Here is a 12697-nt window from a genome sequence, read left to right as displayed (position 1 = left end):
TGTAAAAAACATTACAAAAAAGGCTAAAAGATGCCTTACTGCTAGTATGTGACTACAAACTAGTTTAATTTAATTTAATAACTGAAAATAAATGAATTTACAATTACTTACATTTATCTATTTTAAAAAATCTTTAATTGTTGGTTGTATTTGCTTTTTCTGCACTCTTATAAGTTCCACCTGCCTCTCCACAGTGTATAAGGTATTATATGCCCCATCTCCTGATGCACTTGCAATATACCGCCTCAAAACAGAGATAGCTTCCAATGCTTCTTTACTAGTAGGAATGGTATGTTCTTGATCACAGTCTTCTTCAACCACTTCCTCCTCCTCTTTTTCACCAAGGTGGTTGGAAGGGATGTCTTCTACACTTGGTGCCATTGATGTGATCACACCAGCATCAACATTGAAATGAGGAGACTCATCCATCACATACCAGTTATTGGGCTCTGACATATCTTCTTCTTCCTCTTCTTCCACAAACGTAACTCCTGCCTTCCCGAAACAGGATATGGTTTCAGGAGTAACATGCACCCATGCTTTGGCCACATAATGCATGGCATCAAGGATTGATATGGTCATTTGTTTTGGGTCCATACAATTATCATGCATAAACACAGCTTTTTCAACAAGCATTTTTTTATATTTCCATTTAAATGCATGGATGATGCCCAGACCTAATGGCTGAAGCTCACACGTACAATTAGGGAGAAAGAACAATAATCTAATGTTTCACAAAATACTATTACTGCTAGACATTTGTCTAGCAGTAGTAGTATTTTGTGGTGATTTGCCCCCATTTTAACATCCAGAGCATGCATGGTGGATGTGAAGATGCTGCTGGTCATCCATGCTGTGCTGTTGGCATCATAATTAGTAGGCAGATTTTTCACATTCTTAAAACACCTTGGCTTTTTTAATTAGCAATTACCAGTGAAGGTAATTTTTCTGATCCATTAGCATTGAACATGAGAAAGGCTGGAAAGGATGTCTTCTACACTTGGTGCCATTGATGTGATCACACCAGCATCAACATTGAAATGAGGATACTAATCCATCACATACCAGTTGTTGGGCTCTGACATTTCTTCTTCTTCTTCCTCCTGTAGTTGTTCCTCCTCTTCCACAAACATAACTTCCACAATGTGAAATCACATCACAACATGTTACAGGTGCCACGAGCTACTGACAGTTTAAAATTACTGATATGAAAACTTCACAGTATCAATTCGTACTGTGATTGAATGAAAAATCACGGTATCGCTCATCACTACATCACTGTTGCAAGCGTGCAAGTCACTATGATGGCGGAAACGAAACTACAGCAGAAAGCAACGCCATCTGGGAACAGAAATGCGCAGATTTCCACAGAAATCGATTTGAATGAGAGGAAATCAATTCGAAAATCAGTGTTGCCACCCAAGAAAAACTGCAAATCATGGGAAATAACATCCACATCAAGTTGTTAATGGTGGGAAAACAATATATCACAAGAATAGGCCTTAAGACGGGACCAACAGAAAATGACGTAAATGGCAGGAAAACATAAATTGCGGGAACGTAAAAATGGGGTTTTACTGTATATATATATATGTTGTTCAGTGGCATTGTGTGCTCATTTCAGTGAGGGGTGCTGTCGTGTGGGTTATGCTACTCATGCTACAAATTTAACGTCAATTTGATCATATGCGTGGTCAAATTGACGTTAAATTTGAACATGGGGGCAATGCTTGGAGACAAATAATTACATCAATAAATTTTTATAATTATTGATTTAATTAAATTGATGTAATTAAATTAAATTTAATTACAGAGGAATAAAGTTGATGTCCCACACAATGAAATCCTAGAAAGGGTTCTTGATGGTAGATTGAGGAAGGAGGTGGAGATTGCAAAGGAACAATTTGGCTTCATGCCTGGCAGATCAACAACAGATGCTATCTTTGGGTTACGGCAGATGATGGGAAAAGTATCGAGAGAAACAAAGGGAGCTACATCTGGCATTTATTGATCTGGAGAAAGCATACGATAGAGTGCCAAGGCAAGAAGTCTGGAGGTGTCTGAGGGAGAAGAAGGTTCCGTAGAAATATGTCAGGTTGGTGCGGGAAATGTAAAGACAAGTGTTCGGACCTGTCTGGGACAGACAGAAAGTTTTCAAGTAACAGTTGGCTAGCATCAAGGGTCAGCATTAAGTCCGTTTCTGTTTAATATTGTGATGGAGGTGGTAACAGAGGAGATGAGAGAAGATGCGCCTTGGACAATGTTGTATGCAGGTTGACATCTTGCTGTGTGCAGATTCAAGAGAAGAAGTGGGAACTAAACTGGAAAGATGGAAAAAAGTACTGGAAGAGAGAGGTATGAGACTGAGTAGAAGTAAGACAGAGTATGTGTTGCACAGTGGGCGGCAGACAGGAGACAGCTCTGGAGCTGGAAGGAAATGTCATCAAGAAGGTGAGATACTTTAGATACTTAGGTTCAACAGTGGAAGAAGATGGAGGAGCTGAGAAGGAAGTGGGATGCAGGATACAAGCGGGTTGGAGGAACTGGAGGGAGATGGCTGGAGTGTTATGCGATAAGAGGGTGCCAATCAATCTGAAAGGCAAAATCTATAGGACAGCAGTGAGGCCAGCTATGACATATGCTATAGAAACTGTGGCCCTGAGGAAAAATAACATCAGCAGGATGAAAGTAACAGAGATGAGAATGCTTAGGTGGATGTGTGGTGTGACCAGAAAGGATCGTCTGAGAAATGACTATGTCAGGGGAACAGTGAAAGTTACGAACTTAGGAGCGAAAATACAGGAGGCAAGGTTGAGATGGTTTGGTCATGTGATGAGGAGGAAGGACGAATATGTGGGAAGAAGGGTCATGCAGATGGATGTGCAAGGAAGGCAGAAGCATGGGTGGCCAAAGAAGAGATGGAGGGAGATGGTAGAAGAGGACTTGAGGATGAAGAACTTGGATGTGGTGACAGCCCAAGACAGGAAGGTGTGGAGGAGACTCATTATCAACAGTGACCCCACTTAAGTGGGAGAAGCTGCAGAAGAAGAAGAAGAAGATTGATTTAATTAAATAATTACATCAATAAACGTCTTTTAACTTTTTTTGATGTAACTATTTGTCAATGTAAACTATAAATACATTACTTTCATTTTGCATCGATTTTAATGATCTTTAATTCTTGGAAAAAAAAGGTATTCAGAATTAATCGTTTTTAGCACAATTTCATATATATAAAAAAATCGACCGGCATATTTTATTAAAAATCAACTAATTAATTAATCCTAAATTAAATTATTTCAGTTTTAAAGCAAAAAAATCATTAAACTAACAAGTAAAATAATATTAAATTACATACACTTACCTTTTAAAAATGAATTTTTCTGTTTAAATTTATTTCGCTATAAATTTACAATTCACACTCAGTAACTCACTAGATACAGAGGGCAAACTAACCGGTCACTATTCACAAATCAGAAAAAGATGAACCAAAAACAGGAACACGTTTTATTGCTGCAATAAAACACATGCTCTATGGCTACCCTGGCGTAGACCGAAACAGGCCAACCCATAATAAAATTTTAAGACAGACAAAGCATTCCCAGGGTCGAGGGTGTAAGATTACATATCTCAATCAATTTTATGATTATAATTTCTGGAATTTTTTAATCGATCCCGGGGGAAGTATATCGATATATGAAAGTTTTGAGAGGGTATAGCACATCAGCATTCATCTTAATTGGTCCAATGCAATTGGACCAATTATAAGATGCGAGAATAGGAAAGAATAAGTGTGAGTAGAATCACTTTCATTAATAGTAAAGAATAATTAATAATATCGTTTGTGATATGTGTGTCCTATAAGTTGCTGGGTAGAGTGAATAGCATGATCCTATAAATTCTAAACATGAATAAGTAAATTTATGATGGCATAATTAAAAAAAAAAAAAAACTTATGAAGAGAGAGTATTGCAGGAATAAATATGGTTTGATGGAGCAGCAAATCATCTCATAAAATTTGTTGCACATGTTATGTGTATTTCTCTGGTTTGTGTATATTTCACCTGTTTTCCAAGAATTTTATTTTGTTTACTGAGACTCAGTATACATAACATCCGATCATTATCGGAATTATCCACACTTTCGGGAATCCTATATTCATTATTTTTTTTTTAGTATCAGAGTTCTTCTGTCTTATCAATCTCACATATGCTCGTATTTTGTTGTAGATCAAGCATCTTATAATACACAGAATATTCATTTTTATTCAGGAATAGATATTTTTTACTGTCTGTTGTTTCTGAAGACTAGAATAAAAATGTCTCTATATGCCGTTAAAAAACTTTGCAATCTCAACAGATGCTATACTGCACAAGCAAAAGAAAAAAACAATTACCATTTTTCTCCTAACATCCACTTTCAAATTTTCAGTTCCAGAAAACATTTGATTACTTTTTCCAATTTCTGTGGGTATTATATGGCTGTATTTAAAAATCAAAACTTAAATTATCCATGTCTCACTCTAGTATTTGCCACACCACGAAGCGTAAATCCTTTGTGCTTCCCAAATAAAAGGTGCACTTGAAGCATAGCTATTGTTCATTTGATCTTTATGCCTTCCATATTGAAAATCATTAATTGATAAATTAAAGTATTCAACTTTATCCTACAATTAATTCCATTGCAGCAATTAAGATGAGCGCTGATGCGCTATATGTTCTTAAAACTTTCATACATCAATAAAAATGCAATCATAAAGTCAAATTGATGTGAATTTTGTAGCATAACTTGCATAAACCACACAACAGCACACAAACCCAACCTAAGGGGGGGGGCATGTGACACTACTGATATATATATATCTATATGCATAGAACTAACAACAAGCACATGAAAGTAGCAGGAACATCACAGATTGTTAACAAATTAATTTATTAATAATTAAATATAGAAGAGAAACAATGCCAAGAAGAAACAAATGTATTAGGTATATTAAATATATTTATTTAATGCAAATGCTGCTTGTTTCACATTTCATTCAGTTTCATTTTATCCTCCAAGAAAAGGTTCCTAATTTCATCAGAATTCAGTATATCATTAATGAGTTTAAAGTAGTAAAATGGCTATTATTGGTATCACCAAATAATCAGAAAGACTGATTATCAAAAATGCTGAGCATTTTTGATAATCAGCTGAATAGTATCAAAAAGGTATATGGAAGCCAGAATCGAGGCAAAAAAAAAATGACTGATTAGTAGCATGCTGCAAGGTTCATCAGTGCTGGGACCATTGCTCTTTAATTTGTACATAAATGATATAAGAAATAACCTGAAAGGAAATATTCAGTTGTTTGCTGATGATGCAAAATTAGGTGCAGTAATAGGCAGGATGATTTAAATAGCTTGTCAGTATGGACAAAAGATAACGGGTGTTGGTTTAATGTGGAGGAATGTAAAGTTATGTATTTTAGGATAAATAGATTACAAGCTGTGTATTTCATTGATGACACTGTTCTCCAGGAAACAGATGAAGCTAGAGAGAGAGAGAGAGAGTGTGTTAAAGTTTAGAGGACATAATTGCTAAGGTAACCCATAAAATCAACTCATAATGAAAACAAATTTAAAATGTTTTAAGATCAAGTAGTTCTTTTTTTTTAATCTTAAAAGAAACGTATTTAATTTTTATTATTTCTTTTCTATTTTTTTTATATATTTTAATGGAAAAAAATCACACATTGGTGTTGGTTCACAAATTTTGCTTCCTGCATATTTCGGCGCTTAATGAATATTAGTAAATATATGGGGTTCGCCGCTAGAGTGCCAGGGGAACGGTCGTATTTTCAGGGAGCTCCCGAAAGCTAAGTACAATTGTGAATGGAAATTAGAATAAATGTTAAAAATCATAACGTAATATTGTTTAAATTTGGTAGTTTGTTGTGTCTATGTGATTTTGGTGTAAATTCCGTAAATTAATTTAGTCTTTAACGATACGTTTCATATATTTGAATATGGCGCCAATGCGACGTAAGATAATGGCGTCCAAAAATACGACGCCATTGTTCAAAAACTGTAGTGTGAGAGAGTTTGTCCGGTGTGATGTGTGTGGAATGTATGCATTCCCGAATGAGTCTGGAGTATGGGTTGAAAGTGATAGTGGTGGGAGAATGTGTAGAAAGTGTATGCAAAGTGAGGAGTCGAAGTATGTGTCAGGTTGTGAGACAGTTATGGTTGAAGAAAGCCAGAATGCGAGTGAAAATAGTGGCTCGATAGGGAATTGCGGTGTACAAGATGGCAATGTGAGCGGTGATCTAAGAAAGAGTGAGAGCAATTATACAGAAAGAGAAAATGGTTTGAATGATAAAAAAAATGAGGAATTATTTGTAGGAAGTGAGATCGCTAGGCTGCGCGCAGTGATACAAGATGCGCAGCGGCAATTAGAGCACCTGCAAAACTCTTTCCAGAGTGATTCGGCTAACGGAAATAAACAGCGTGGGCGAGTTTCCGAAATTAAGGAGAGAGTATTGTATGGTGACTCGTTATTAAGAGGAGTAATAGATGGGAGTGTAACTAAATCGTACTTGCCGGGTGCGAAATTTAAGGATGTAAGTGAGAGCATTAGAGTGCAAAAACAGAGGGTGAAAGAAATAACAATTGTGGCTGGTACGAATGAATTGAAAGGTGATAAATTTTTTATGAGAGAAGACTTGAAAGTATTGTTAAAGGTAGCGAAAGAAAAGAGTGACAGAGTTAGAATGGTGAGTCTGTTACCGCGGTATGACAGAGAGGAGTTTAGAAGGAGGGCCATAATCGCAAATGATATTATGCGCAGGTTATGCGGACGGTGTGGTGTGGAATTTGTGGACGTGTGGAATGAGTTTGAAGGGCGAAAGGACTTATACAAGATGGATGGACTGCATTTGAATGGACTTGGTGTGCGGAGACTGGAAAAAGTGTTGCTGAATGAAGTGAAAATGGATGTGCAGAACCAGGGAAACTAGAACTACCAAGGAGGGGGGGGAAGTGGATATCCAGACATCAGTGAGATAGTTGAGTGTAAAAACGTATACAATGTACCTGAGCCAGCAATAAGGACAAAAAATGGGAATGGGATATTTAGAATAACGCATCAAGATAGGGGTGGGACAAAGGGAACACTGCAATTCATGTATACTAATGCCAGGAGTATTAGGAACAAGAAGGAAGAATTTTTGGCCTTGATTGGCTCTTCCTGGCCACAGGTTATTGGCATTAGTGAACATGGCTGACGGAAGATGATATAGTTAGTGGGATAGAATGTGTAGGTTATAGTATGTTTAGGAGGGACAGAGAGAATAAAATTGGGGGAGGGGTGTTATTGATGATAGCTGATGAACTGCAGCCAAGGAGAATTGAAGTATTGCAGGATAGTGAAAGGAGCTCATTTGAGGCTATTTGGTGTGAGATTGATACTGGCAGAATAAAATATACAGTTGGGTGCTGCTATAGACCAGGTGATGGAATAGATGGTGGAGATGGTATGCATAAACAAATTGATGAAATGAGTGGAAGGAGGGTAATTATTATGGGGGATTTCAACTATGGTAACATTGATTGGAAGGAGGAGAGGACACATGTGAGGAAGGAAATGGATTTTATTCAATTATTAAGGGATAACTATCTGAAACAGCATGTAATTGAAAATACTAGGGGTGTGAGAGTGCTTGACCTGGTAATAGTATCTGAGAATTTGACTGTAATGAATATGACCATGTTGCCACCTATTGGTGAGAGTGATCATAAGGTCTTGACCTGGGAGGTGGGTAAAGGTGTGAAATTTGTGATTAAGACAGGGTATATGTGGAATTAACCATGCTGGCAAGTATGACAAGCTTAGGAGATTGCTTGGATCAGTGCCATGGCATGTACAACTGCAAGGGCTGGACGTCGATAGAGCATGGGAAGTGATCAAAGAGCATTTACAGGAGGTTATGGCTGATTGTATACCTAAGGTCCGAATAGTGAAACAAGGAGGGGTTAAATGGATGAATAACACCATTAAGCTTGAGCTGCAAAAAAAGAAACAACTATGGAGGGAATTTAAAGAAAGGGGTGACCTGCAGGCACACGAACGGTATAAAATACAGGCTAGAAGGGTAACGAGTGTGGTAAAAACAGCAAAAGCCGATTATGAAAGGAAACTAGCTATGCAAGCAAGAAAAAAACTGTACATGGCAAAATGATTTTAAGGAATGACGATGGTAAAGAGTTCACTGAACCAGTCGATACAGTGGAGTTACTGAGCACGCACTTTGCAAAAGTATATCATCCAGGTGGTGACGTTGAAAAAATGAAGGAACCATTAGTTTATATGGGAATTGTGATGAATGAAGTGGAGGTGAATAGTCTATTACAGAACCTTAATGTGAATACATCTGTGGGATTGGATGGTATACCGGCACGGGTCTTGCATGAAGCGGCTAATGAATTATCAGTGCCCTTGACCATGTTGTTTAATCTGAGTCTCAGGTCTGGCTTAGTCCCGAAGGCGTGGAAAGAGGGGAAAATAGTTCCACTGCATAAAGGAGGATCCAAGACTATGGTTGCAAATTACCGACCGATCAGCATATCTGGAGTCGTTGTCAAGGTCTTGGAGAAAGTAGTCAAGGGAAAAATACAGGAATGGATTGATGAAAATGAGATACTGTACAGAGGACAGCATGGCTTTGTGAAGGGTAGATCATGCCTCAGTAATTTGCTCAAGTTTTATAACAAGGTGACGGCTGAACTGGATAAGGGAAATGGGTTTACAGTGATACTGCTGGACCTGGCAAAGGCGTTTGACAGGATACCACATGGAATTCTAATCCGTAAACTACAACATATGGGAATAGATATAGGGTTGGTGAGATGGATAGCTGGGTGGTTGATGGAGAGATATCAAAGAGTAGTTTATTCAGGAGTAGAGTCCAAAAAACGGCCTGTGACTAGTGGTGTGCCACAGGGTTCTGTTCTTGGACCACTGCTGTTTAATCTGTTCATTAACGATATAGGGAATGGTCTGAGTGGGAGAGTTCATTTGTTCGCTGATGATGCAAAGTTGGGTAGGGCGATAGTGAATGCAGAAGATGTCAAAGTCTTGCAGGATGACTTGGATAGATTGGAGTTCTGGACTAAGGAGAATGGATGTCAATTTAATGTGACAAAATGTAAGGTTATGCATTTCGGAGTGAAAAGATTAGCAGCAGTATACCACATTGGTGGAACTGTACTCCAAGAGATTGATGAGGCCAGGGACTTGGGAGTGTTGGTGGATAGGGAGATGAAGTTTAGGGGGCACATTGCGAAAGTAGCTAAATCAGCTCATCAACTCACTTGGTTGTTGAAAAATACCTTGACGAGCAGAGAAAAACAAGTTATTGTACCTCTGTACCGAGCCCTGATAAGACCTCATCTCGACTACTGTGCCCAGATTTGGTCACCTCGGTTCCTTCTTGATGGGGAGGAGGTTGAGAGGATCCAGAGGCGAGTGACTAAGATGATAGCAGGTCTATGGAATGCACCATATGAGAACAGGTTGAAGATTTGTGGGTTGCAGAAACTAGTTGATAGGCGAAAAAGGGGAGATATGATTGAGACATTCAAATTGCTAAAAGGATTCTATAGGATTAATTCAGATGATATTTTTGAGATCAGGACTGGTGGTGGGAGAACTAGGGGACACCCATGGAAGCTGGGCAAGAGCGTGGTTAGCAGGGGTGTTAGAGCTGGGTTCTTTACTTTTAGAGTGGTAAATGAGTGGAATAAGCTGCCAGAGTCTGTTGTAGGTGCTATGACAGTGAGCGAGTTCAAGGCAAGGTATGATAGATACTGTGAGAATGTTGAACAGCTGTGTGAACATGATGTTTAGGGCCTCCCTCGATGAGTCTAAGGACTCCTGGAGTAGCCCGTGGTAATAATAATAATAATAATATGCTTATTCATATAAGTTTCATTTCAAAGGTATTGATAAGAAGCACAAAAAAGATTACAAATGCAAAATCTTGAATATAAATTGTATTGAATATAAATGCAATAAATATTATAATAATATATGTCTGTATTATGATTTTTTTTTCAATGGGGAGGCCGTGAAATATTTTAATTTTTACAAAGGGGGCCTCTTTACATTCATAAGTTTGGGAAGCACTGATCTAGATGATTTCGTGCAGGGAAGAATTATTGGAAAATTTAAAGAAGGCTGAAGAATTATTGATATTGCCAGAGAATTTGGAATCTCACATAGTGTCGAATCCATGCGCTAGGCAGTATTTCAAACCAATGAAATATATTCCAGACATTTGCTAAGAGGTTGCACTTACTCTACCATGGAGTACTGATACTCATGGCATTCTGTTCTGCACACTATGAATCAATGAATGTCCATACATACAAAGGTGTGCTGAAAAGTTGCAATAATCACTATGAAAGAATTGAGGTAGAACCATGAAAAAAAAAACACGATTACATTTTGATGAAAGATGGGGGTTAAAAAAATCCACACATCCTAGATCTCTCTCTTGACACATCCTCACTGTCATGTCATTCACTGTGGCTACTCTTCTCAACTGTACATTATCATGTACAGTTGGGGAGAAGAGTAGCTCTATTGTGCTTTTCTACTGTATAATCTCTAAAACATTAACCTCAGATCTCTTGCCACCTAATTCATGATACCCTCAAGCCATTTGTACCAACAATCACTATCATCTAATTCTATGTTCTCACCTCACTTAATTGTCATGATCACATACACTATTATTCCTCCAGGCAAGGAATCATCTACCATTCTGTTTTGCACACCATGAATCATTGAATGTCCATACATATGAAGGTGTGCTGAAAAGTTGTGATAATCACTATGAAGGAATTGAGGTAGAATCATGAAAAAAAACCAAATTATTACATTTTGATGAAACATGGAGGAGTTAGTGTTTTAAGATATGTTCTTTCTTGCGGTTATATCAGTTGCTTTAATATCATTTTTGTTCTAGGTATTTATCAGAACTTTTCACCCCCACCCCATAGCACTTCTCATAGATCTGTTCATTCCTTGCTCACATGCATTTATCTATCCCTTCTTCTCTACTCCATTCTCTGTCTCCCCCCCCCCCCTCTCCTACATGCTTCCTCTTTGTTCTCTCACTTAACTGCCTTCCTCTTGTCTCCATTCCTCATTTTCTCTCTTTCTCTATTCCCCCCCCCACCATTCTCATAATATTTTCTTGCTACTAATCTTGTTTGTCTCACATTAGTTTACCTTTCAAATCTCTCCCTTCATACTACTCAACTCATTTTTGATATCTTCCACTTCATTTGATGATTAAAAAAGATTATGAGTTGGCAGTTATTCAACTTTGAGTTTTTGCAATTATATTCACAACACACACAAAAAGAAATTTAGTTATTTAACTTTGAATGATTAACCAAGTTTGACTCACAGACTTTTTATTCATTAAAACTGAATGTTTCTCCAACATGTTTCATTGTCTATATGGCTAAGAGTATCTCCAGGAAGATATTTAACACAAATACAAAACTCAAACATTTCCAACAGCTGTTATTTCTATAAATTGAAAAATACTGGATTAATAGTTTTAATCACATATATCATTAGGCAAAGCATGTGCAGTCTATACATTATTGTGTAAACTCTGTATGTGATTGCTAGCATAAGAGAGGTCACAAATGTTGCATACACTTATTAATGACTTCCAGATGTCATGAAGTATAAGTCCTCAGTTTCTATTTAGTGTGTCATGTGAACAAATAACCTCGGAAGACTCTTTGAATGATCTGATGAAAGTATTCTCTTCTAAGTAAGACATGGAGGAAGTCTGCCAGTCTACTCTGTGATGTTCTGCAAAGTATGTACCACGAGTCTGCTTTTTTCTACTCTCTTGTTTTCACAATATGTTTTTTTTTTTTTTTTTTTTTTTTTACAGATTTCAACACTTCTCTGTTTGACCTACATACTACTTTCCACAAGAACACTTGTATACTGCAGAATGTTTATAGAACATAATGTTGCTTTAGGAAACTTTGTAAGGTGTTAATTAGGTTGAAAAGCATTTTTAATGTGTTCCCAACATATGGTAAGGAGCCCATGCCTTTATAATTAATATCCAGGTTAATATGGAATGGTTCATTGAAAAATAAAAGTTTCTTCACTAGCTTCTTAGAGTAGCTATTTTGGAGGAACTGATCAAATAGGATTTGAAGTTCTTTTTTTAAATTTCATCATTCTTCAGTATATTTAAAGTTCTATTTTTTAAGCTTATAATAGTACCTAATTTTTTGTTAGGAATGATGGAAAGGGCTTGCATGTAAACACCTGCCCACGTGGATTAATTTCCTCAACTTTTATGGAAATTTCTTTCTGCTTTTTAACAAAATTTCTTTCTGCTTTTTAACAAAACTTGTTATAATTTCCCAACTTTAAATCTTAAAGAAAAAATTATTTTCACAAGTTTTTTACATTTTAAAATTAGGAATGGGATTATTCCTAAAATTTTTAAGCATATTTAAATAAAAAATTTACAAAATTTATCTTCATCTCATCTTATTCATGGTGGAATTCATCATTAGCAGGGCAATTTCATAGTGTGATACTTCAGATCTTACACCACTGAGTTTACTGTAGGTAGATTTATTTCACAGTCCTGTTAGGATTAAGATGTTGT

The 12697-nt window shown here is 37.0% G+C and overlaps 1 protein-coding gene across 6 annotated transcripts in view; it reads right to left on the bottom strand.

Annotated features, from left to right (window-relative positions):
- The window catches only part of Mtmr6 (Myotubularin related protein 6), a 401631-nt gene that overhangs the window by 179430 nt on the left and 209504 nt on the right, over nt 1–12697 (bottom strand). The gene's annotated exons all lie outside the window — the stretch shown is intronic.

Source organism: Typopeltis vanoorti, chromosome 5 (assembly GCF_054136105.1).
Source record: "Typopeltis vanoorti isolate ZY-2024b chromosome 5, IOZ_Tvanoo_1.0, whole genome shotgun sequence".
NCBI classification, from domain to species: Eukaryota; Metazoa; Arthropoda; class Arachnida; order Uropygi; family Thelyphonidae; genus Typopeltis; species Typopeltis vanoorti.
Note: the sequence above shows the minus strand (reverse complement) of the source record. Positions and strands in the feature narration are given on the sequence as shown.